Genomic DNA, 24827 nt, shown 5'->3' with positions numbered 1-24827 from the left:
ACCAGGGGTAGTTTTGTTGGACTTAAATAGTCTGGGCTGCCCTGAGGACCCTCATTAGCAGGGGCAGAGGGCAGTCAGTTAATTAATCCATTCAGCACATGAGGATGTGCCAGGGATGTCTGGCTAGGAAAGCACCAAATCCTCAGCCCTTCCCCCTGCACCCAGGGATGTGCTCTGGAGCCAAAGGCTAGGCATGGGCAATGCGGTGAAGCGTGAAGGAAATTCTCCCTTAGAGATGAATGTAGCAGGAGGAGGGATGTGTGCAGGGGCTGAGGAGATGCCCCTAGGGTGACGCTTCCATTGCTGTCATCTCCTTCCCTACCTGGAGCAAGAGGAGTCAAGGGGAAGGACAGAAAGCTGGAGAAGTGGGTGAGTGACCCCTCCCGAAAGCCACCATCTCCGCCAGCTGACCGTGTTGATGACCGTGTTGATGACCCTGGCCTCTTATCTGCTCATCACCCACTCTGTCCTCACAAGTACTTCTGGAGGGGCTTGCAAAGCCGCTGAAGTGACTGAAGTGCTCCGAAGCATTTGACTATCCCGGGAAGGATCTGTCTGCAATTAAGGCCTCCTAAAAACATTGTGAAAACACGAGCCACCATCCAAGCCCTGCTTCCCTGTCTGTCAGGCTGGCAGATCCCGGGCTTTGATCCTCTCTCGTCCCTAGGGTTCAGAGCCATCTCCTTTTTCCTTTGCGCAGAGGACCCCCATCTGGAGCGGCGCACAGCGCACCGCAGCCCCGAAGGAGCCACGGCAGCAAGGGCCCAGCTCTGCGGTTTTCAGGCTCGGCAGTGCCTTTTGTGCGATGGCAGCAGCCTGGGTGCTTCAGAGGGAGGTGTCAGAAATGCAAAACGGAGCAATTAAGGATTAATCTGCTGGCGGGGGTGGGTGGCTGCCTCCCCCCTCCCGCCTGCGCTCTGAATTAGAGGCTGGCTCCGGCCCTGGAGTGTTGCTATTTCTACCTCGAAGGTTTGAATTATGGCTGTGGAGATTAGATCATCCCTTTGTTTAATCCTTTTTCCTTTCTTCTGTCGTGCTTTTGACCTCAGCGATTTTCAAAGCAGCCAGGATCGCTTCCTATGGTGTTCTTGCGCTGGTATTTGTGTCCAGGAAAGAGGAGGAGAGGCTGGATGGCTTTTTCGGCGCGGGTTTATTTTCTCCAGCGCTCTGCTTTTGCTCATTTCCTCCCTCGACAGCCCGCTCCTTTTGTTTAACCTTTTCAGAGCTTTTCATAGCACAGCCTTCCGGGCCTTTCTAGGGCTTTTTGTTGTCTAGGGCTCCCAAAGGACGTGCCCAGAGCTGGAGGTGGGCACTGGGCAGGCTGGAGAGCTGGGCAAAGGGAAAGCTCGGGAGGCTCAGCAAGGATCTGGAGGTGCTGGAAGGTGTCCAGAGAAGGGCCACAAGGATGAGCAGAGGGCTGGAGCACCTCTCCTATGAGGACAGACTGAAGGAGTTGGGGCTGTTCAGTCTGCAGAAGAGAAGGCTCCCAAGTGACCTAATTGTGGCCTTCCAGTATCTGAAGGGAGCCTGCAAGAAGGCTGGGGAGGGACTGCTCAGGATCTCAGGGAGTGATAGGACTAGGGGGAATGGAATGAAGCTGGAGGTGGGGAGATTCAGGCTAGATGTGAGGAGGAGGTTCTTCCCCATGAGAGTGGTGAAGCCCTGGAATGGGTTGTCCGGGGAGGTGGTTGGGGCCCCACTCCTGGAGGTGTTTAAGCCCAGGCTGGATGAGGCTCTGGCCAGGCTGATGTAGTGTGGGGTGTCCCTGCCCATGGCAGGGGGGTTGGAACTAGATGATCCTTGTGGTCCCTTCCAACCCTGAATGATAATGTGATACTATGATACTATGATGAGTGCAGAACCCTGCACCTGGGGAGGAACAACCTCCTGCACCAGTACAGTTAGGGGACCATGGAGGAGGACCTTGGGGTCCTGGTGTACATTAAGTTATTTGTGGGACAGCCACGTGCCCTTGTGCTCAAGAAGGCCAACAGCATCCTGAGGTGCAGTAAGAACAGTGTGGCCAGCAGGTCAAGGGAGGTTCTCCTCTGCTCTGCCCTGGTGAGACCACATCAGGAGTACTGTATCCAGTTCTGGGGCCCCCTGCTCAAGAGGGACAGGAACATACCAGAGTGTCCAATGGAGGCTGTGAGGATGATGAAGGGCCTGGAACAGGCTGGAAAGGCTGGGAGTTTTGTCTGGTCAAGAGAAGAGGGAGAGGGGATCTTACTAGTGTTTACACATACCTGAAGGGTGGGTGTCAAAAAGAAAGGACCAGGCTCCTTTCGGTGGTGTTCTGTGAGAGGACAAGGAGCAGTGGAGACAAACTGCAACCCAGGAAATTCCACTTCAGAATGAGGAAAACCTTCTTTGCTATGAGAGTGCCAGAGCCAGAGCCCAAGCCCTGGAGCAGGCTGCCCAGAGAGGTTGTAGAGCCTCTTTCTCTGGAGACTTGCAAGGCCCATCTGGATGCATTGCTGTGTGACCTGCCCTAGGTGGTGCTGCTTTGGCAGGGGGGTTGGACTCGATGATCTCCAGAGGTCCCTTCCAACCCCTAACATTCTGTGATTCCCTGGTTGCACCCCTAGGCTGAGGGCAGAGTGGCTGGAGAGCTCCCAAACAGAGAGGGACCTGGGGATGCTGATTGACAGCTGCCTAAACATGAGCCAGCAGTGTGCCCAGGTGGCCAAGAAGGCCAATGGCATCCTGGCCTGCATCAGGAATAGTGTAGCCAGCAGGAGCAGGGAAGTCATTGTGCCCCTGTACTCTGCATTGGTAAGGCTACACCTTGAGTCCTGTGTCCAGTTCTGGGCCCCTCAGTTTAAGAAGGACATTGAGACTTTTGAATGTGTCCAGAGAAGGGCAACAAGGCTGGGGAGAGGCCTTGAGCACAGCCCTGTGAGGAGAGGCTGAGGGAGCTGGGGTTGTTTAGCCTGCAGAAGAGGAGGCCCAGGGGAGACCTCATTGCTCTCTACAACTACCTGAAGGGAGGTTGTAGCCAGGTGGGGGTTGGTCTCTTCTCCCAGGCAACCAGCACCAGAACAAGAGGACCCAGTCTCAAGCTGTGCCATGGGAGGTTTAGGCTGGAGGTGAGGAGAAAGTTCTTCCCAGAGAGAGTTGTTGTCCATTGGAATGTGCTGCCCAGGGAGGTGGTGGAGTCACCATCCCTGGAGGTGTTCAGGAGGGGATTGGATGTGGTACTTGGTGCCATGGTCTAGTCATGAGGTCTGTGGTGACAGGTTGGACTTGATGATCTTTGAGGTCTCTTCCAACCTTAGTGATACTGTGAGACTGTGATACTGTGATACTGTGGTACTAAGAGTTTTGAAGGCTTTGTGAAAAGCTTGGGAAAGGAGAGCTCCAGCCATGCATCTGCCTGCCTGTTGGACATACCTCTCTCCTGCCTTCCCCCCACCATGGAGCAAGCACTGCAAGGGAGGGAGCTGGAGCTGTTGGGGTTATTGGCTGTGATGTTGCAAATAAATGTTTCTAATCACTTCCTCCCTGTGCCTTGCAGCCAGGAAAGGGAGATGGAGGAAGGGCAGCCTCCTGCTTGTGCTCCAGCTTTCCCTTTGGATATACACTTCCTGTCTCCAAGATTCCTCTCTTTTAGACCTCTAAGAAGTGTTAATGGTTGGACTTGATGATCTTAAAGGTCTTCCCCAACCACAATGATTCTGTGATAATTGCCAGGTAAAGGCAGTGTTGTACTGGAGTTGAGTTTTCCAGACAGGGCCTTCTTCAGGATGGTTTTCAGTCAAAGCCATTGTGTTTGTGAGGCCCTTTACCAGTCTCAGCTGCAGCCTGAGGGGGTTCATTTGTCTCCTAGAGCTGTTTCAATCTGGGGAAAAAATAGGAGGGATTTGTGGATCTGCTTTTTGGACCTTAGTCCTTTCCCCAGCTTTGCTGGCCCCAGTTTGGTCAGAAGTCTGCCTTTCTCCTGCTGGGTGTTTCTGTGATGTGGAAGCTCTTGGCTGCTGCAGACAAGCCAGTTGTTGGGTAAACCCAGACCCTGTCTCTGAAATGGAGCTGGGAGTATTCTTCAGGCAAGGCTGGTACTGTATCATAGTGTACACATAGTATCAGTCAGGGTTGGAAGGCACCACAAGGATCAGCTAGTTCCAACCCCCCTGCCATGGGCAGGGACACCCCACACTAGATCAGCCTGGCCAGAGCCTCAGCCATCCTGGGCTTAAACACCTCCAGGGATGGGGCCCCAACCACCTCCCTGGACAACCCATTCCAGGGCTTCACCACTCTCATGGGGAAGAACTTCCTCCTCACCTCCAGCCTGAATCTCCCCACCTCCAGCTTCATTCCATTCCCTCTAGTCCTATCACTCCCTGAGATCCTGAGCAGTCCCTCCCCAGCCTTCCTGTAGCCCCCTTCAGATACTGGAAGGCCACAATGAGGTCACCTGGGAGCCTTCTCTTCTGCAGACTGAACAGCCCCAACTCCTTCAGTCTGTCCTCACAGGAGAGGTGCTCCAGCCCTCTGCTCATCCTCGTGGCCCTGCTCTGGACACCTTCCAGCACCTCCAGATCTCTCTTGTAATAGAGGCTCCAGAACTGGAGGCAGTACTCCAGGTGGGGTCTCAGCAGAGCTGAGCAGAGGGGGAGAATCACCTCCCTTGCCCTGCTGGCCACACTTCTCCTGATGCAGCCCAGGATCTGATTGGCTTTGTGGGCTGCAAGTGCACACTGAGAGCTCCGGTTGAGCTTCCCCTCCCCCAGCACCCCCAAGTCTCTCTCCTCAGGGCTGCTTTCCAGCCAGTCCCTGCCCAGCCTGTAATTGTGACCTGCATTTCCATACACCTGGGGACTGTCACAAGCAATTGGACTGGTCTGGTGGGATGGGTCCCTCTCTTCTCTCCTCACATCACACCCTTCCTCCTTCTCCTTTTCTCTCTGCCTTCCCTCCTCCCCAGAATGGAGCAGGGAAGGAAAAGCCAAACAACTTGCATGGGTCGTGGGGAGGTGTAATTATGAGCAGTGGGACCAATTTAAAGCTGGAAGATTGCAGAGATGTTCAGGCTGTCTTTGGCATGTTGGGCTGCTTCACAGAGGATGAAAGGAAAATCAATTAATTCATTCCTACATTGTAATTCCTTTCTGGTATTAATCTGTTTAATTAGTGTAGTTCAGAAATGCACATATGCAGGGGAGGGGGGGAGGGAGGGGGGGGCTCCAAACTGACATGAAGACATTTTCAAAAGGAGAGTCTTGGTAGGAAAGGCTTCCTGGCAGGGAAGTGATTTAGGCTGTGAGGAGAAATTATGTCCCAAGGGAAGAGGTGGAAACTCCAAAGCTCTGGGCTTTGAGAAATGAGGCTGGATGGAGTCATGTGGGAAGTTTCCTGTAGGGAAGAGTCCTTTGCTGGGTGGTGGGTAGGACAAGATGATCTAATCAATCTCTTCCCTGCCCAGTTCATATGGTTTGTATTTCCTCTGCAGAGGGGTGGGGAAGGGAGGTGGGCTGGTGAGGAGGCTGGTGGGGTTAGGGACTGCTCGTTTGTTATGGTGCTAATGCTTCTCTGGGCTGGGATTCTGGCCCCTGCTGTGACTGCTTCTAGATGCAGAGAGGTGGATCCCTTTAGCAATCATTGTTCTGCAGCTTTCCTGAAGCTCTCCCAAAGCTGTCTTGTGTCCCTAGGGTGCCAGCCCCAGAGCTTAATAATTGGGCATTGCTGCACTGAGATGTCAGCAGCTTCTTTTCTGCTGTCACCCACAAGAAACCCAGTTTGCTCCACGGTGCAGAGCTCTGAGAAGGGGCAAGAAACTGGGGCAGGACATAGCTGGCCATGGGTGTTTGATTCCTCTCTTCTAAACTTGCTCATCATGCAGCTTGGTGTTGAGAAAACCTTTTCAAGTGTTAAGATCTGACCTGCTGATAGTGCTGAGCTATGTGACTAATTGTTCTTGGTGTGCTGGGGCTGAATCATGGCTTGAAGGCCATAAGTGGTCTACCACTAGCCTTGCTTATCTGCTGAGGTGGTTCCCCTTCTTGTTGATGGGAAGAAAAGCAAGGAGATAGGGCTTGAATATACAGTGTGAGGGATCTATGGTATGAGTGTCTGAGGAGAAATGGAGAAATTGCTGAACCTCTGCCCATTTCTCATCCCTCCCTTCAACAGGGAGTTGTAAATACTCTTGCCCCCCCTGTTTCAAAGCACCTTTGCTCTGCCTGGAGGAGGAGTGCTTTTCTGGGACTACTGCTGGGTAAAATTATCATAGAATGGTTGGGGCTGGAAAGGACCTGAACAGATCATCTACTTCCTTGTCATTGGCAGGGACACCAACTACAGCAGGTTGCTCAAAGCTCCATCCAGCCTGGTCTTGAACACTTCCAGGTACAGGACATTCAGCAACAAAGCTGGGGAGGGGTCTGGAGCACAGCCCTGTGAGGAGAGGCTGAGGGAGCTGGGGTTGCTTAGCCTGGAGAAGAGGAGGCTCAGGGGAGACCTTCTTGCTCTCCACAACTACCTGAAGGGAGGTTTCAGCCAGGTGGGGGTTGGTCTCTTCTCCCAGGCAAGCAGCACCAGAACAAGAGGACACAGTCTCAAGCTGTGCCAGGGGAGGTTTAGGCTGGAGGTGAGGAGAAAGTTCTTCCCAGAAAGAGTAATTGGCCGTTGGAATGTGCTGCCCAGGGAGGTGGTGGAGTCACCATCCCTGGAGGTGTTGAGGAAGAGACTGAATGAGGCACTTGGTGCCATGGTTGAGTTGATTAGATGGTGTTGGGTGATAAGTTGGACTCAATGATCTCAAAGGTCTTTTCCAACCTGGTTAATTCTATTCTATCTCTCACCTCTCTGGGCAACCTGAGACAGTGTCTCAACACTCAAGAGTAGAAATTTTTTCATTCCCTCCAGTCTGAATCTCTTGGTTTCAAACCATCACCCCTTGTCCTGTCACAGCAGGCCCTGCTGAAAGGTCTGTCCCCAGCTTTCTGATCAGTGCTGAAAGGCCACCAGAAGGTCTCCCTGGAGCCTTCTCTTCTCCACACTCAGCAACCCCAACTCTCTCAGCCTGGCCTCCCAACAGAGGGCTTCCAGTCATCCCATCATTGCTGTGGCCTCCTCTGGCCTCACTCCAACACATCCATGTCACTTTTAGCAGCATCATGCTGATCACATGGAAGTAATTTTAAACCTTCTTTACTGTGAGGGTGCTGAGACCCTGGCCCAGGCTGCCCAGAGAAGTGCCCTATGCCCCATCCTTGGAACCACTCCAGGTCTGGTTTGGAGCTCTGTGCAACCTGCTCTAGTTGCAGAAGTCCCTGCTGACTGCAGGGGGGGTTGGCCTGGATGACCTTAAAGGTCTCTGCTAACCCTGACCAGTCTGTGATTCTGTGGTTCTAAGGCAGCAGCAAAGCTGCCACACAATGAGGGCAGATCTCTTCCCTGATAACAGTTGCCATCAAGGTTTCCTTTTGTCCTGCAACTTTTAAATAGGCAGCCTGCTCCCTCTTAGCTTTTTGTCCTGGGGATGTTGCAAGCTCAGATTGTTTTGTAAATGACTAATTTTAGGCACAGCCTGGTGCTTATTGTTCCCTTCACATCACTTTTGTAGTGCCACGGCGGAAATCATCTGTGTCCTGAGATTTTTCTGTCTAGACTGCATGAAGGGCAAGCAAGCTGCCCAGATAAAGCTGCCCAGAGAGCTTCTGGAGTCTCCTTCTCTGGAGACTTTCAAGGCCCACTTGGAATGTGTTCCTGTGTGACCTGCCTGAGGTGATCCTGCCTTGGCAGAGGGGTTGGACTAATGGTCTCCAGGGGCCCCTTTCACTCCTACCCTTCTGAGATTCTGTGGCCTTGGAGTTGTCACCCAACAGCCCTTTTTAAAGTCACTTTTTGCCTTCCTAATCCAATACTTGGCACTGATTCCCTTCACTGTATCACAGAATCATAGAATCAGTAAGGTTGGAAAAGACCTCAAAGATCAGCAAGTCCAACCTGTCACCCAACACCTCATGACTACTAAACCATGGCTCCAAGTGCCTCATCCAATCCCCTCTTGAGCACCTCCAGGGATGGGGACTCCACCACCTCCCTGGGCAGCACATTCCAATGGCTAACAACTCTCTCTGGGAAGAACTTTCTCCTCACCTCCAGTCTGAACTTCCCCTGGCAGCAGAAATTGGCCAGGAACCACAAGCATCCCTCTATGGAATGAGTGTGAGACCAGGAGCAGCTTTCCAACCCAGCAGGCAGATGGAGCAGGCAACATGGGCACTGCAGACCCAAGGGAGTCACTGGGGCAGGGCTTTCCAGGAGTGCCTTCCCTAGCCCCACACCATCCAATCATTCTGCTTCAGTGCACCTTGACAATGAGGAGCAGATAAAAGCTTGGCCACCCCTTTGCTTGGAGGGGTTTATCTCAGCTCTTTGTAGGGCAGTGGGATTTCAGGCTTTGACAGGGCAGATAACACCACCCTCCCTGCGGGGATGCTCGCTGCAGCCCAGCCCTAACTAGGTCAGGAGAGGACAATGTGTGTTGGATAGCCTGGAGAGAGATGCCAGAGTCCACCTTGCTTCATGTGGATTCTCTTCTCTCAAAGGCAGTAAGATGGTTTTGTCCTTGTTCACCCAGTCTGTGAATAAAACTGGGTCAGTTGGACAGCTCATGCCAGGAGTGGGTTTCAGTGTGCAGCATTTGAGGTGGGAGGGTTGATGGAGCTTGGGGTTAACACTTTCTGCAGCAGCACCAAGGAGTGTTGGCTTTTTTTACCCTAACAGGAGCTTCTGAAATGGTACCTAGCAGCTGTGTCACTTTTCTGAGCATTGTTGTCATGGAATCATGGCATGGCTTGCGTTGGAAGGGACTTTTAAAGGGCATCCTGTCCAATCCCCCTGCAGCCAGCAGGGACATCTGCCAACAAAGAAAATGGCTCAGAGCCCCAAACAACCTGACCTGGAGTGGTTCCAGGGCTGGGGCATCTCCCACCTCTCTGGGCAACCTGGGTCAGGGTCTCACCACCCTCAGGGTAAAAAAAACTCTTCCTTCTCTCTAGTCTAAATCTCCCTTTTGTCATAAACCCATCACCCCTTGTCCTGACACAGCAGGCCCTGTCAGGAAGTCTGTCCCCAGCTTTCTTATTGGCCCCTTTAAATACTGAAAGGCCACCAGAAGGTCTCCCTGGAGCCTTCTCTTCTGGATGAGCAACCAGGGCTTTCAGCCCTCCCAGCATTGCTGTGGTCTCCTCTATCCCTGCTCCAGCAGGTCCCTGTCTCTGCTGTGTTGAGGACTTCAGTGCTTGGTTCCACCGTTGCAGGTTGGATCTAGAGGAGAGGAATAGAGGAGACTCACCTCCCTGCAACTGTTTTCCCCCAAGGAGCAGGTGTTTCTCTTCCCTCAACTCGATTTTAAGCTCTTGAACTCCTTTAGCATGGGTTGCAAAGTGATTACAGGGCTACTTATCAGCTCCAGCACCTTGGATCTCATGCTAATCCCCTTGACACCCAAAAAGAAGGATCTCAGTTTTCTTTGACAGCTTCTGTGTTTTCCAGTACTGTGACAAACAAGCTGCTGAGCATGGTCAAGAGCTTGGCTACAGTGGGAAAAGACAGCAGTGAGAGTTCCTTATTCCTCCCCTCTCCATCAACAGGCTACTCATTACTTGAGGAAATAGGAGGTCTCTGGTGGCAATCAGATGCTAAGTTAAATATAGGCTGGGCCCTGCCTTTAAGAGACTCAAGGCCACCATGATGACAGAAGGATGCTTGAAACCAGCTGGGATGATACAGCCTGAGGTTAACAGACAGCTTTGAGCACCCATGGGGGAGCAATGCAAAGCCTTGGGAGTGTTCTGCTCTCCCTGGGTGTAAGATTGAGCAGCAGGCTGGGATCATCCTCCCAGAGCTGCTAAAGAGCACTCAGGATCAGAGCACCACACAGGACCTCTCAAAAATAAAGCAAGAATCCACTTCTGCCTGCCTTAACGTGGATTTTGCCCTCAAAAACCACATGGGAGCTAGATGGATGTGTGGGGAAGGAAAGAAGTTGCACTGGAAGCCTTTAGTTCCTCTCCTGCTCACACCACAGACCTTGCTGCTGGGCATGGAGTAGCCACATGCCAGAGATGCTTTTCATTTTGCAGTCTTGCTGGGGAAAAGGAAGGAGAAAAGACCACTTCTGTTAGTCCCTTCTGCAGGAGTGCTGGGGCTCGGCTCAGCAGGGACTTAGCTCCTTGCTGTGGTTACTTCACTTCCCCAGCAGATCTCCTTTCATCTAGTGCAAGCAAAGGACTTCTAGGGTAAGAGTTGAAATGGCATTTTCCTCTTCCAGTAGAAGATGAGGGTCGTTTGAGGATGGCCCAGTGCAACAAGACTCAGTAGAGGCAGGAGGAGGAGCTCACCCTTTTATTTGGTCACCCAGCTCTTTGATTAATCCAAACCTAGGTCATTTTTCCTCTCCTTCCACTGCTGCTCAGCATCTTCTCTGCTGTCTCTTCCATGTTATGTGCTCATCTCAGGTTACATGGCCAGAGGCTCCAGCACCAAGGAGTGACCTCTTGGTGTGCTCAGCCCCACTGCCTGTCATCTCTGCAGTCACTGCCCTTCCACATCAGACACTTGCCACTCCCACCCAGGAGCCTCCTTTGATCCTTGCACTGCTTTCCTCTAGAGAATGGGTGGAGAGAGGCTGAAGGGCAACTGCCTTGGGCCCAGAGAGGTGGGTGTGCAGCAAAACCCATTAAAGAGGGGAGACAATAGCTGGCCCCTTGAAGCCAAAACTGTGCACTGAGGGGGTAGATGTTGGTGCAGAGCAAAGGCTGGGACTCGAGATGCTTTGCTGTCAGGGAATCACAGGATGGTTTGGATGGGAAGAGGCATTCAGAGGGTCATCTTGTCCAACCCCAACTACAGCAGGTTGCTCAGAGCACCTAACAACCTGACCTGGGAGGGTTCCTGGGCATCTACCACCTCTCTGGGCAGCCTGAGCCAGGATCTTACCACCCTCAGGTTAAAACATTTCTTCCTTCTCTCCAATGTGAATCTCCCTCTTTCAGTTTCAAACCATCACCCCTTCTCCTGTCACACCAGGCCCTGAGAAAAGGTCTGTCCCCAGCTTTTTGATCAGCCTCTTTAAGCACTGAAAGGCCACCAGAAGGTCTCCCTGGAGCCTTCTCTTCTCCAGGCTGAAGAACCCCAGCCCTCTGTGAGCCTGGCCTCACAGCAGAGGGCTTCCAGCCCTCCCAGCATTGCTGTGGCCTCCTCTGTCTGCACTCCAACAGGTCTCTGTCTCTGCTGTGCTGAGGACTCCAGAGCTGTCCTTAGCTGCCCATCTCTTCAGTGCCTCCAGGCTGGCTTCCTGACTCCCTGTTCTGTCCATCAAGCAGATCCTCACCTAGGTGTGGTTCAGGCAACACTTTGCTCCAGGGACCCACTTGGTGTGAACAAGAGGCACCAAATGTCCTTGTCCTGCTTCACCAAGTCCACCAGCTACTGCAGGGCTTGTGCAATTAAATGGCCCTGTGTGCTCCTGTGCTTGTGTGACTCACCTTCTTACCTGCCAAGCTGTTAACCCCCCAGTCTGGGTGTGCTGCAGGTCCTTTGAAATGGAAAAGAAGCAAAAAATGCCCTGCAGGAAGATGCTGTTGAGCTATGAGGACAAGCCAGACACATCTCTGGGCAGGGAGGACACAGCCTGCTCTAGGTGGGCTGATCTTGAGCAGTGAGGTTGCTTCAAGGGGCTGCCTCTCTCTCCTTGGTGGATGGCTGTGTTGGGTGGATGTAGCTAGCAGGACCTCTTGACCAGCTGGTGTGAGGACCATGTGTGAAGGAAGATAGTGATGATCTGACTTAACCTTCTCTCCTTGGTTTGCAAGGGCTGGTCTTTGGCACACATTCATCAAAGGGCCAGCACAGCCACCACCAGCCTTAGAGCTGGCCTCTGCTGCTTGCTGTTGGAGCCAGTGAGAGTCACCTTGCAGCGGCTTTGTGCTAGAAAAGCAATGTGAAGGGTTTGTGGTCCAACTTCAGAGAATCCCAGAGTGGTTGAGTAGGAAGGGAATATCCTCTGCATCCCTCCAGTGTGATGGAGTAAATCAGGTGCAGAAATGTTCCCTTCTTTGCAGACAATGCCAACAGAGCAGTTAGCACCCTGAGGACACTCATGGCTTGGGAGGCTTTCTTTGCTACTTCCTCAGGCAGTTTGCTGCTGGTGAGATAAAACCTATCAGCTGTAGCTGGACAAACTAAATGATCTTGGATCACCAAGCCATATCTCCTTGAATGGCTCCACACTCTGCTGGCACAGCTAAAGCCTTTGGGGTCTTTGCTGGAGATGACCTTTCTGTCTTCTGGCCTTCCCCATGAGGAATAGAATAGAATAGAATAGAATAGAATAGAATAGAATAGAATAGAATAGAATAGAATAGAATAGAATAGACCGGACCAGGTTGGAAGAGACCTTCAAGATCATCGTGTCCAACCTATCATCCAACACCACCTAATCAACTAAACTATGCAACCAAGCACCCTATTAAGTCTCCTCCTAAACACCTCCAATGATGGTGACTCCACCACCTCCCCAGGCAGCCCATTCCAATGGGCAATCACTCTCTCTGTGTAAAACTTCCTCCTGACCTCCAGCCTGAACCTCCCCTGGCACAGCCTGAGACTGTGTCCTCTTGTCCAGCTCTCCAAGGCTGAGTGTGTACTTGGTTGGCAGCGCAGGTGCCACTTGGGTTTGATGCAGTTTCAGGATGATGGTTGATCTCAGGGATGGTTACACAGGTCCAACCAGAAAGCTGCTTGGGGGTGAGACCTGGTCCTCAAGCCCAAGATCCCAGGTTGGGGACTTCCCTGCAGCAGGGAGGTGGGATGGGGAGATGCCAGCTGCACGCTGGGTTTCTGGTAGCTTCTTGCTGGCTAAGATGAAACCACTGCCCATACAAAATGTGCAGTTTGGGTTGGGTTGGGTTGGGTTGGTTTGGTTTTTCCCCCTCTCCATTTTCCTGAAATCAGTGGAACCACTTTGCCTGAGAGGAAGGAGAAGGAGGAGTGAGCTGGTGGATGGGGAGTAGGAAATAATGGTGTCTCTGTCCAATGAAACTCCTCTAATGGATAGTTTGTGTTGTTCTCCCCCCCCCACCCAAACACATAGATGTGATCTGCAAATCCAGGGCTTAAAAGCACAGATGTTTAGTCTGACACACAGAGACAGCATCTCTCCAGCAAGTGAAACAGCTTTGCTGCTGGTGGCTTCAGAGGAGCTAATCTGGGATGAGAGGAGTTAAAGCTGCTCAGCAAGAGCTGCATCCTTGAACCAGGTCATCCCAAACCTTCCTTCTCTTCCCTCCAGGTGAATGGGGTCTTTCCCTTGCTGCTGAAGCAGCTTTCAGAGATGTCACTGTTTCCTCTGTCCCTCAAAGTGTCTTCTGGGGCAAGAGCAGAAGCAGTGGTGGAGACACAAACCAGTCATTGGCAGCAGCATGGTGTCAGATCTGAGGAGATGGTTTTTGTGGGTGTTATCTCCAAGCCCAGATAGGTCAGGAGGAAGATGGTCTGTTGTGACAGGACAAGGGGTGGTGGTTTGAAACTAAAAGAGGGAGGTCCAGACTAGAGAGAAGGAAGAGACATTTTTACACTGTGGGTGGTGAGACACTGGCCCAGGTTTCCCAGAGAGGTGGTAGATGTCCCATCCCTGAAACCATTCCAGGTGAGGTTGTTTGGGGCTCTGAGCAACCTGCTCCAGTTGCAGATGTCCCTGCTGACTGCAGGGGGGTTGCACTGGATGCCCTTTATAGGTCCCTTCCAACCCAAACCATTCCATGATTCTGTGATTAATTCTGTCTGTACCTGAACTCATGGTCTCAGATGTTGGGGTGCCAGTGCCATGGTGAGCCACTTCTTTCCAGCTCATGAATTGTAATTGCAGTCCACAGCAGGCAGGATTATAGGTCACCCCACTGCTGATGTTCCTTGCTCAACTCTTAATAAGCATCTTGGCGTCTGCCATTTATAACTGGTTCCTCCAGCTGCTTTAAGAGCATCCCACACCTGAAATGTCCTTCTGCTGCTGAGAAAGGCCACCAGCTAAGGACAGGAACTGCCCTGCCTGTGCCTGTGTGTGCCCTTTCCAGAGCCTGGCTTTCACAAGGTGCATTTCCCATCAGGTGCTGGAGCCCCGGGGCAGGCTGCTCAGGGAGGTTATGGAGTCTCCTTCACTGGAGACATTCAAAGCCCGCCTGGAGACTGTGATCCTGGACAAGCTGCTCTGGCTGACCTTGCTTCAGCACGGACTAGATGATCCCCAGAGGACCCTTCCAACCCTCACTATCCTGTGATTCTGTGAAAACCTGCTTTAGACACTGAGTTGGGCCTGTTGTCTTCACCACCAAGATTGGAGCTGGTCAGAAGTTCTCTCATGAGCACACTGGCAACCTCTGCAAAGCAGTGGTTGATTTGTGGGGGGTTTCCCTCAGCAAAGCAACCATCAGGCACTTGAGAGCTAAGCCCTTTTTTGTGCTGCTCATGGGGTCATTAATTAGCTGACATGCCTTCATGTTTTCAAGAGCTTCCAAGTCTGCCTTTTCTAGAGCTCAGTACTCTACACCAGAGTCAAAGCTGGGGAGGGGTCACCATCCAACCTTCTTCACAGTGAGGGTGGTGAGACCCTGGCCCATGTTGCCCAGAGAGGTGGGAGAAAGTTCTGCCCAGAGAGAGTTGTTGTCCATTGGGATGTGCTGCCCAGGGAGGTGGTGGAGTCCCCATCCCTGGAGGTATTCAAAAAGGGATTGGATGGAACACTTGGAGCTATGGTTTAGTAGTCATGAGGTGTTGGGTGACAGGTTGGACTTGCTGATCTCTGAGGTCTTTTCCAACCTTATTGATTCTATGAGATGCAGCATCCCTGGAACCACTTCAGGTCAGGCTGGAGAGAGCTTTGAGCAACCTGCTCCAGATGCAGATATCCCTGCTGACTGCAGGAGGGTTGGATTAGCTGAGGTCCCTCCCACCCCAAACTAGTCTGTGATTCCTTGGTTGTAAGATGCCTGTCTTGTTGGTGTGGCTCCAAACCTGTGCCCATAGCAGCGCTTTGTCTTGAGCCAGGATGCCCCTCTGGGGCATGAAAGATGGAAAGGAAAAGAGATTAAAACAAACAAAAAAAAAGGAAAAGATAAATGGAAAAAATGAATAGAATAGAATAGAATAGAATAGAATAGAATAGAATAGAATAGAATAGAATAGAATAGACCAGGTTGGAAGAGACCTTCAAGATCATTCAGTCCAACCTATCACCCAACACCACCTAATCAACTAACCCATGGCACCAAGCACCCTGTCAAGTCTCCTCCTGAACACCTCCAGTGATGGTGACTCCACCACCTCCCCAGGCAGCCCATTCCAATGGGCAATCACTCTCTCTGTGTAAAACTTCCTCCTGACCACCAGCCTGAACCTCCCCTGGCACAGCCTGAGACTGTGTCCTCTTGTTCTGGTGCTGGCTGCCTGGGAGAAGAGACCAAACTCTGCCTGTCTACAACCTCCCTTCAGGTAATTGTAGAGAGCAATAAGGTCACCCCTGAGTCTCCTCTTCTCCAGGCTAAGCAGCCCCAGCTCCCTCAGCCTCTCCTCATAGGGCTGTGTTCCAAACCCCTCACCAACTTCGTTGCCCTTCTCTGGACTCGTTCCAGCAAGGCAACCTCCTTCCTAAACTGAGGGGCCCAGAACTGGACACAGGACTCAAGGTGTGGCCTAACCAGTGCAGTGTACAGGGGCAGAATGACCTCCCTGCTCCTGCTGGCCATACTCTTCCTGATGCAGACCAGGATGCCATTGGCCCTCCTGGCCGCCTGGGCACACTGCTGGCTCATGTTCAGCCTACCATCAACCAGCACCCTCAGGTCTCTCTCTGCCTGGCTGCTCTCAGCCACTCTGACCCCAGCCTGTAGCACTGCATGGGGTTGCTGTGGCCAATGTGCAGAACCTGGCTACTTGGATGTGTTCAATCTCTTGCCCTTGGATTCTGCCCATCTGTCCAGCCTGTCGAGGTCCCTCTGCAGAGCCTCTCTACCCTCCAGCAGATCAACTCCTGCCCCCAGCTTGGTGTCATCAGCAAATTTACTGATGATGGACTCAATGCCCTCATCCAGATCATCAATAAAGATGTTAAAGAGCACAGGGCCCAGCACTGATCCCTGGGGGACTCCACTGGTGACTGGCTGCCAGCTGGCTGTGGCACCATTCACCACCAGTGATGGCAAGTGGAAGTAGAGCCAGTGGAGGTAAAGAGAGTTCAGTTCCTCAGGGGAGTGAGCTGATGAGGAGAAATACTCGGAAGACTGATAGTGAAAAATGGCCCTGTCCTCAGCAGGGAAATTGGAATTGGGTGACATTTGAAGGTGCCTTCCCACCCAAACCATTTCAGGATGCTATGGAAATGAGCTGAGTTTGTTAGGCTGGGCCACCACACCACCAAGTACAGCTTGGTCTTCAGCAACAGACTTTGTCTTGTGTGCGAGCAGCGGCCGGCGGCTGCAGAAAGCCGGCTCTGTTGTTGGGTGCGAGCTCCTGTACCATTTCATGCCTGGCTGAGGGGGGTCTCATTTGACAGCCACACTGAGGAGCCCTCTGTGTATTATGCTGCCAGGCAGGGAGGGCTGGAAATGGGTGGTTTTGTAGGAGAGCTGCTTTGCAAAGCCTTTTGAAAAGGCTGGGACAGGGAAGACTTTGAAAGATGGAGACAGCTCGGATGCTCTCCACTGTGCTGCTGCTGCAATTGAAATCACAGAGTGCTTTGGCTTGGAAGGGACCTTAAAGATCACCCAGCTCCAACCCCCCTGCCATGGGTAGGGACACCTCCCACTAGACCAGGTGGCTTAAGGCCCTGTCCAAGCTGGCCTTGAACACCTCCGGGGAGGGGGCATGCAGGACCTCCCTGGGCAACCTGTCCCAGTGTCTCCCCACCCTCAGTGGAAAGAGTTTCTTCCTAATCTCCAGTCTAAATCTCCCCCTTTCCAGTTTAAATCCTTTGCCTCTCATCCTATCACTACCACCTCTTGTAAAAAGTCACTCTCCAGCTTTCCTGCAGCCTCTTTCAGGTACTGGAAGGCTGCTTTAAGGTCTCCCTGGAGCCTTCTCTTCTCCAGGCTGAACAACCCCAACTCCCTCAGCCTGTCCCCATAGGGGAAGTGCTGCAACCTGGGCCAAGTGCTCCATTGTTCCTGAGAGCTTTGAATTGAGCTTCATTTCATTGTGGTGGCTGTTTGGCCTAGGTGCCTAATTCAGAGGGAGTTGAGTTCTGTCATAGCCTCTTAATGCTTCTCTGGGTATCACTAAACTCTAAGTGACACGTGGTGATGTTCAATGACCTTGTTTATTGGTAAAGAAACCTCCAGAATGGGCCATAACAAATGCCTTACCTTGACTCTGTTCTCTCTTTCCTGTGAGTCCAAGCTGCTGCCTTCAAGGAAGCTTGGAATTCCCTCTGTGTGTTTTTTGCACATGAAGTGACCAGAATGCATCATTTCAGCAGTGCTGATGTGCCTGCAGAAGCAGTAGTGGTGCCAGTGCAAAGAAAGTCTCCAGAGGAGTCATTTCTTCTGGCAGCTGCCCCATTGTGCCTGATCCAAACAACCTTTCTGGCCTCTTGAGTGGTCTGGGAGCTGAGGATTGCCCAGATGAAGGGAGGGAAAACCATTCTGGGGGGCTCTGTGCCTCACCTGCAGCTGGCCACGATGGGCATTTCCCTGCTGTGCTGTGGGAGGGAATGGCTGGTCTGGTGCTTTGCTGGGTTTCACCACAAGCCAAGCTGCAGGTCAGGAGATGGGGCTGGCAGATGATGGGATGCATCTGCTGTCGCTTTAGGGAGGCACCTCAGGCTTCTCCTGCAGCTCCATCTAGAGGGGAGGAAGATGGGCTGCTCTTGGAGACTGGTGGCTTCTCTGGACCACCATTACTCTGGTTGCCCCTTGCCCAACCTTCTGTGGCACCTTGCTGGGGCTGTTAGGCAGGGCTTTCCTGGCCTTGTGGTCACTCTTGACCTCAGAGCCACCTTGCTGCTGGGAAGTCTTGCTGCAAAGCTGGCAGCTGTGTGTAACAGGGAGCATACCACAGCCAAACCCAGCTCCTTCCCACACCACTGGCTAAGGGCCTTGCTCTAGCAGACCCCAAAAGCAGGTGCTGCCCTCTCTGCTAAGCACACAGAAGCCACAAGATGCTCTGTGGTTGCTTTCAGGGCTGATGTCACCAGATAAACTGTTGAGGCTGGGGCTTTCTGTGAGAGGAGGTCCCAGCTGGATGTTCATACAGTCATAGAATGGTTAGGTTGCAAGGGACTTTATAGGTCATCTAGTTCCAAGCCCCTGCCGTGGGCAGAGGCATCTTCTACTAGATAGTGTGTCTCAAGGCACCACACAACCTGGCTTGGAACACTTCCAGAGTTGAAGCCTCCAGAACTTCTCTGGGTGACTTGCTCCAGTGCCTCACCATAGTGATGGTGAAGAATTCCTTCCTAAAGGCTAATCTAAATGTAGCTTTGCTCCTCAGCTGTGAGGGCAAGGTGGTCAGCATCTCCATTGCCCTTTTTGCCCCAGCAGAACTTGCTCCTCCAGCTTCAGCTTTCTTCTTGCCATGCTGACAATGGCACAGCAGGATGGATCATTCCCAGCAGCCATCTGCAAAGCTTGTGAACACCTTAGCCATTGGCACTGCTGTAACCTTGAGGTTTCAGCATGGAGCTCTTCAGCCAAGGATCACCTCCTGGATCAAGGCATGAAGCTCAAGACTACAGCTGGAACACCTCTGTTCTGAGGACAGGCTGACAGAGCTGGGGTTGTTCAGCCTAGAGAAGAGAAGACTCTGGGGAGAACTTAGAGCTGCCTTCCAATCCCTTAAAGGGATCCCACAGGAAGGCTGCAGAGGGACTTTTCATAGAGACAGGACAAGGGGGAATGGTTTGAAGCTGAGGGAGAGCAGGGTTAGACTGGATCTTAGGAAGAAGTTCTTCAGTATGAGGGTGGTGAGACGCTGGAATAGGTTGCCCAGAGTGGTTGTGGATGCCCCCTCCCTGGGGGTGCTCAAGGTGAGGTTGAATGAGGCCTTGAACAGCCCAGTCTAGTTGAGAGGTGTCCCTGCCCATGGCAGGGGGTTGGAGTAGATGCCCTCTAAGGTCCCTTCCAAGCTAAGCCATTCTGGGATTCTATGGCTATGATACAGAGGTTGGAGCAGCACAAGAGCTTAGGCAGAGCATCACCCACTGCAAACAGCAGCATGCTCCAGCCATTTGCTTTGGTTTGAAGTCAGCTGCATGATACAGAGGAAAATCCTGGGGGGGAAACACGATGGGGCTGAGTCTCAGGTTATTTTCCCTAGTCCAGGTCCAGATTCTCTGTTTTCAGGTTATTTGCCCCAATCCGAGCTCGGATTCTCCCTGCTTTCTCTATGGAGTGGCACTGGGATTCCCAGTCCTGGGCTGTACCCCCCAAAAAGGCTGATTTTGACCTTAGCAACAGGGTGTTTTTGTTTAGGTTGTGTTTGTTCTCCTGTGAGGGTCATTGTTCTCTCCCATGCCTTGACCGACTCGAAGGCTGGTGATAAAGGCCCTCGCTGACAATAACCTGCTTGAGCTCAGCCTTTTGGTGGGGAGATTAAAATAGAGAATGAATTGTGAATAACATGGGAGGGCTACAAATCACTTGTCCCAGGCTGTTGTGTAATCACATTAAGGCTAAGAAGCTGCATTTGAGTTCCATTTTTAATGTTAACCTGCTGAGCAGTAGGTTTTGTGTTGGGATCTGCAGGGGCTTGTACCCACCCTGTTGCTTAAGACTAGGGTTGGGTCAGTTTGCATGGTCTTGTTTTGGCAGGAAGTGGGTTTAGAGCAATGATATTAGGCTTGTGATGTGCCTATAGCATTATGTATGTCGTATATCATAGCTTTAGGATATTGTGCTTACAATAGGTTTAAAACATATATAAACATTAGACGTGTAATAGGGGAATGGAATGGAATGGAATGGAATGGAATGGAATGGAATGGAATGGAATGGAATGGAATGGAATGGAATGGAATAGACCAGGTTGGAAAAGACCTTTGAGATCATCAAGTCCAACCTATCACCCAACACCATCTAATCAACTAAACCATGGCACCAAGCACCCCATGCAGTCTCTTCCTAAACACCTCCAGGGATGGTGACTCCACCACCTCCCTGGGCAGCACATTCCAACAGCCAATTACTCTTTCTATGAAGAGCTTCCTCCTCACCTCCAGCCTAAACTTCCCCTGGCACAGCTTGAGACTGTGCCCTCTTGTTCTGGTGCTGGTTGCCTGGGAGAAGAGACCAACCCCTACCTGGCTACAACCTCCCTTCAGGTAGTTGTAGACACCAAGAAGGTCTCCCCTGAGCCTCCTCTTCTCCAGGCTAAGCAACCCCAGCTCCCTCAGCCTCTCCTCACAGGGCTGTGCTCCAGACCCCTCCCCAGCCTCTTTGCCCTTCTCTGGACACATTCAGGTATCTCAATGTCTTTCTTAGATGTCACCAAGTGTCTTGCAGGGAGTCCCTAACACTGTGCTGCGCCAGCCTGCTGCTGTGCAGTGAGGTTTAGGTTGGATATCAGAAGAAATTCCCTGACTAAAGGGGTTCTCTAAGACTGGAACAGGCTCCCCAGGGAGGTGGTTGAATCCCCATCCCCGGAGTTGTTTTGGGGCTCTGAGCAACCTGCTGTAGCTGCAGATGTCCCTGCTGACTGCAGGGGGTTGGACTGGATGGCCCTTAAAGGTCTCTTCCACGCTAAACTACTTACTCCCTTTGAGTAGTCAGTATCACTAAGGTTGGAAGAGACCTCAAAGATCATCGAGTCCAACCTGTCACCACAGACCTCATGACTAGAGCTGTGAGTCTTTGATCCTAAGATGCCCATCTCGTTGGTGTGGCTCCAAGACCTGTGCCTACAGCAGTGCTTTGTCTTGAGCAAGGATGCTCCTCTGGGGCACTGAAGATGGAAGGGAAAATGCATTAAAAAGAAAAACCCAACCCACCAAATTGAAAAACCAGCTGTGAGATGGCTGGAAAGTGGAAATAGAGCCACTGGAGGCAAACAGAGGTCACTTCTCCAAGAGTGGGGGCCGAGAGGGAACGTTAGGGAGACTGCTTTGCTTCAAATGCCCACAGCAGGAATGATAACAGAGATCATCCCAAAACTCTGCTGCTCCCCCAGATCCTTTCCTCGCTGAGGATATTCCAGCTGCCCCCAGGGCTCAGGCTGCTTTGTGCCGGGATTGTGGTGTTCCCAGCGAGCTTCCCGCTCACAGCAGCCTCTTGAAAAGCTTCCCATCCCTCCTGGTAGCCAGCCCCTCCCCAGCTGCTCTTACCTGCAGTCCCCATAATTGGCGGTAATTGCCCTAATTGCTCACAGAAGCAGATGTTCTCTCTGTGGTCACATCGAACCGGCTTATTCTGTTCATCAGCCATGAGCACACGGCATTAAGGGACTAATTCCTGTAAATAAGCCTATTAAAAGGTTAGGAACAGTGCCTCCAACTAAACCGGCAGCTGCAGCCCACTGGGTTGATTTGTCTCTTCATTGAAAGATGCTCATCCTCCTCTGCCTGGGACTGGGATGTCCTTGTGTTTGCCCACTTGCTGTTGTGTTGTGGTCAGTGGGTGTCCTAGCCCTGTGCATTGTTTCCAGCTATTCAGTCACCTTTTTTTTCCTAGCTAATTGACACCACACCTAGTACAGCCCCAGGGTTACTGGGGAGTGGGAGAAGAGGTCAGTTCCTGCCATGCTGAACAGAGGGGCTGTGCTTTGAAGGCTTCAGTTGATGCTGCTACAGAAAGAAAAATCGATCTCACTTATTTCCCTGCATGAAAGGAAGGGGAAATTGTAGTTCCTCAGTTCTTCTCCCAGCGCTTGGCTGTTCACCCTTTGCAGGGAAGGATTATCAGGCACAGCGCAGCACCGCTCCTGGGGTGGCCTGAGGAAGAGTCCTTACCCCAGTCATCAGCCTAATTGCAGTGTCAGTCCCTCAAACCAGGAGCTGATGGTGTGTAATTAGGCTGTGGGAGGGTAATTAGAATCACAGAATCACAGAGTTGTTTAGGTTAGGTTAGGAAAAGACCTCTGAGATCATCAAGTCCAACCGTTTACTTGCCAAGTCCACCACTAAACCATGGCCCTCAGCACCACATCTATCATAGTATCATAGTATCATTCAGGGTTGGAAGGGACCACAAGGATCAGCTAGTTCCAACCCCCCCTGCCATGGCCAGGGACACCCCACACTAGATCAGCCTGGCCAGAGCCTCATCCAGCCTGGGCTTAAACACCTCCAGCGACGGGGCCCCAACCACCTCCCTGGACAACCCATTCCAGGGCTTCACCACTCTCATGGGGAAGAATTTCCTCCTCATATCCAGCCTGAATCTCCCCACCTCCAGCTTCATTCCATTCCCCCTAGTCCTATCCCTACCTGAGATCCTGAGCCGTCCTTCCCCAGCCTTCCTGTAGGCCCCCTTCAGATACTGGAAGGCCACAATTAGGTCACCTGGGAGCCTTCTCTTCTCCAGACTGAACAGCCCCAACTCCTTCAGTCTGTCCTCATAGGAGAGGTGCTCCAGCCCTCTCATCATCTACACAGCTTTAAAGCCCCTCCAGGGAGGGGGAAATCCACCACAGCCCTGGCTAGTGTGGTCCAGGGTTTGTCAATCCTTTGGGGAAAGAAATTGTTCCTCATGTCCAACCTAAACCTCCCCTACTGCATCCTGAGGCTGTTTTCTCTTGTCCTATCACTTACTACTGGAGAGAAGAGACCAACCCCCAACTCCCCACTGGGGAGAAGAGACCAACCTTGCTCCAGCCTCCTTTCAGGGAGCTATAGAGAGCCAGAAGGTCTCCCTTTAACCTCCTTTACTCCAGGCTGAACAACCCCAGTTCCCTCAGCTGCTCCTCACAAAACTCATGCTCTAGACCCTTCACCAGCTTTGTTGCCCTTCACTGGACACACTCCAGCCCCTCAATGTCCCTAGAGTGAGGAGCCCAAAACTGAACACTGTACTCAAGGTATGGCCTCAGCAGTGCCGAGCACAGGGGGATCTGCTGCTGGTCAAGGTCAGGGCATCACAGCCTGCTGGTCCTGCACTGGAAGATGCTGCCATTACTCAGCTCCTGCCCTTCCCCATGACAAACCCAAGGCCATGCCTGAGTTCAGGGTGCAGATTTCACTGGCAATTTGTGTTTTAGCCTCTGTGTTCTGTTTGGAGTTGCTGGCTCTGGGTCCTCCTCAGCAGAGCCAGCTGAAGTCAGGCAGTTGGGTTGGTGAAACATGGGTTCTGTCACTTATGTACTGAGCACAGTCTCAGGCTGCACCAGGGGAGGTTTAGGTTGGATGTTAGGAAGAAGTTCTACAGAGAGAGTGATTGCCCATTGGAATGGGCTGCCTGGGGAGGTGGTGGAGTCACCATCATTGGAGGTGTTCAGGAGGAGACTTGATGGGGTGCTTGGTGCCATGGGTTAGTTGTTTAGGTGGGTTGGATTGGTTGATGGGTTGGACATGATGATCTTGAAGGTCTCTTCCAACCTGGTCTGGTCTGGTCTGTTCTGTTCACACAGCTTTGTCCCTCACCCCACTTGTTCAGCACCATTTCATCCTCTTGGAAGATCCATCATCCAGTAGAGGATGGAGAAATGAAGGCACTTGGACGAGCTGCCAGCATCACTCTGGGTTTCCAGCCCCAGATATACCTGCCAGGTCCTTTTCCTTTTGCCTGCAAATATGCTCCAGTACCCTCATGTTGAAAAACACTTGTGTCTGGCAGCACAGCTGCTCCAACCAGAGCCTGCTGCTTGCAGCTTTCAGCAGAAGACGTGCCTCAAAATGCTTTTGGCACTGACAGCAGAAGTCAGAGAGGAAGAGACTTCCAACTTGTTATCCTCAGTACCAGCACAAGCTGAGGGATGATGAGATTGAGAGCAGCCCTGCAGAGTAGGACTTGGAGTTGCTGGTGGATGAGAAGCTGGATGTGAGCCAGCAGTAGGCACTTGGAAGCCCACAAGGCCAATGGCAGCCTGGGCTGCATCAGGTGATTCTGCCCCTGTGCTCTGCTCTGGTGAGACCTCACCTGCAGTGCTGCATCCAGCTCTGGAGTCCTCAACACAGGAAGGACATGGGCCTATTGGAATGGGTCCATAGGAGGCCATGAAGCTGATCAGAGGGCTGGAGCCACCTCAGTTATGAAGGCAGGCTGGGAGAGTTGGGGGCTGTCCAGCCTGGAGAAGAGAAGGCTCCAGGAAGACCTTAGAGCTGCATTTCAGTGTCTGAAGGGGACCTAGAGGAAGGCTGGGGAGGGACTGTTCAGAAGGGTCTGTGGTGACAGGACAAGGGGCAGTGGTGTGAAACTAGAGCAGGGTAGGTTTAGGTTGGACATCAGGAGGAAGTTCTTCACAATGAGAATGGTGAAATACTGGAACAGGTTGCCCATGGAGGTGGTGGAGGCCCTATCCCTGGACACATTCAAGGTCGGACTTGATGGGGGTGTGAGCAGCCTGATCTAGTTGGAGGCGACCCTGCTGACTGCAGGGGGGTTGGACAAGCTGACTTTTGAGGGTCCCTTCCAACCTGATGCGCTCTGTAATTCTATGATTCTGTGCACTCCAGTTCCCCTTGTTTGCAAACCTCACTTCTAGACCTGCCAGCTGCTGGTAAAACTGGGATGTGGGTTCCTCTCCCTGGCAAGCTGTGGGAGAAGCAGCGTGAAGGGGAGAGGCAGGGGCTGCAGCCCTGGCCCCGCTCCCGCTCTCACCATTTGTATGCCGTCCTCAAGCCCTTTTTTTTCCCTCTCCCCCAGTCTAATTCATGCAAATATATGTAAAGAGTAAAG

At 52.2% G+C, this 24827-nt stretch overlaps 1 protein-coding gene across 3 annotated transcripts in view; it reads left to right on the top strand.

The window, feature by feature from the left end:
• The window catches only part of PTPRA (protein tyrosine phosphatase receptor type A), a 170715-nt gene that overhangs the window by 91494 nt on the left and 54394 nt on the right, over positions 1 to 24827 (top strand). The gene's annotated exons all lie outside the window — the stretch shown is intronic.

Source organism: Melanerpes formicivorus, unplaced genomic scaffold (assembly GCF_026170545.1).
Source record: "Melanerpes formicivorus ecotype bairdi unplaced genomic scaffold, bMelFor1.0.p_v2 SCAF_18, whole genome shotgun sequence".
NCBI classification, from domain to species: domain Eukaryota; kingdom Metazoa; phylum Chordata; class Aves; order Piciformes; family Picidae; genus Melanerpes; species Melanerpes formicivorus.
The sequence above is the reverse complement of the archived record's forward strand: the minus strand, read 5'-3'. Positions and strand labels throughout refer to the sequence as shown.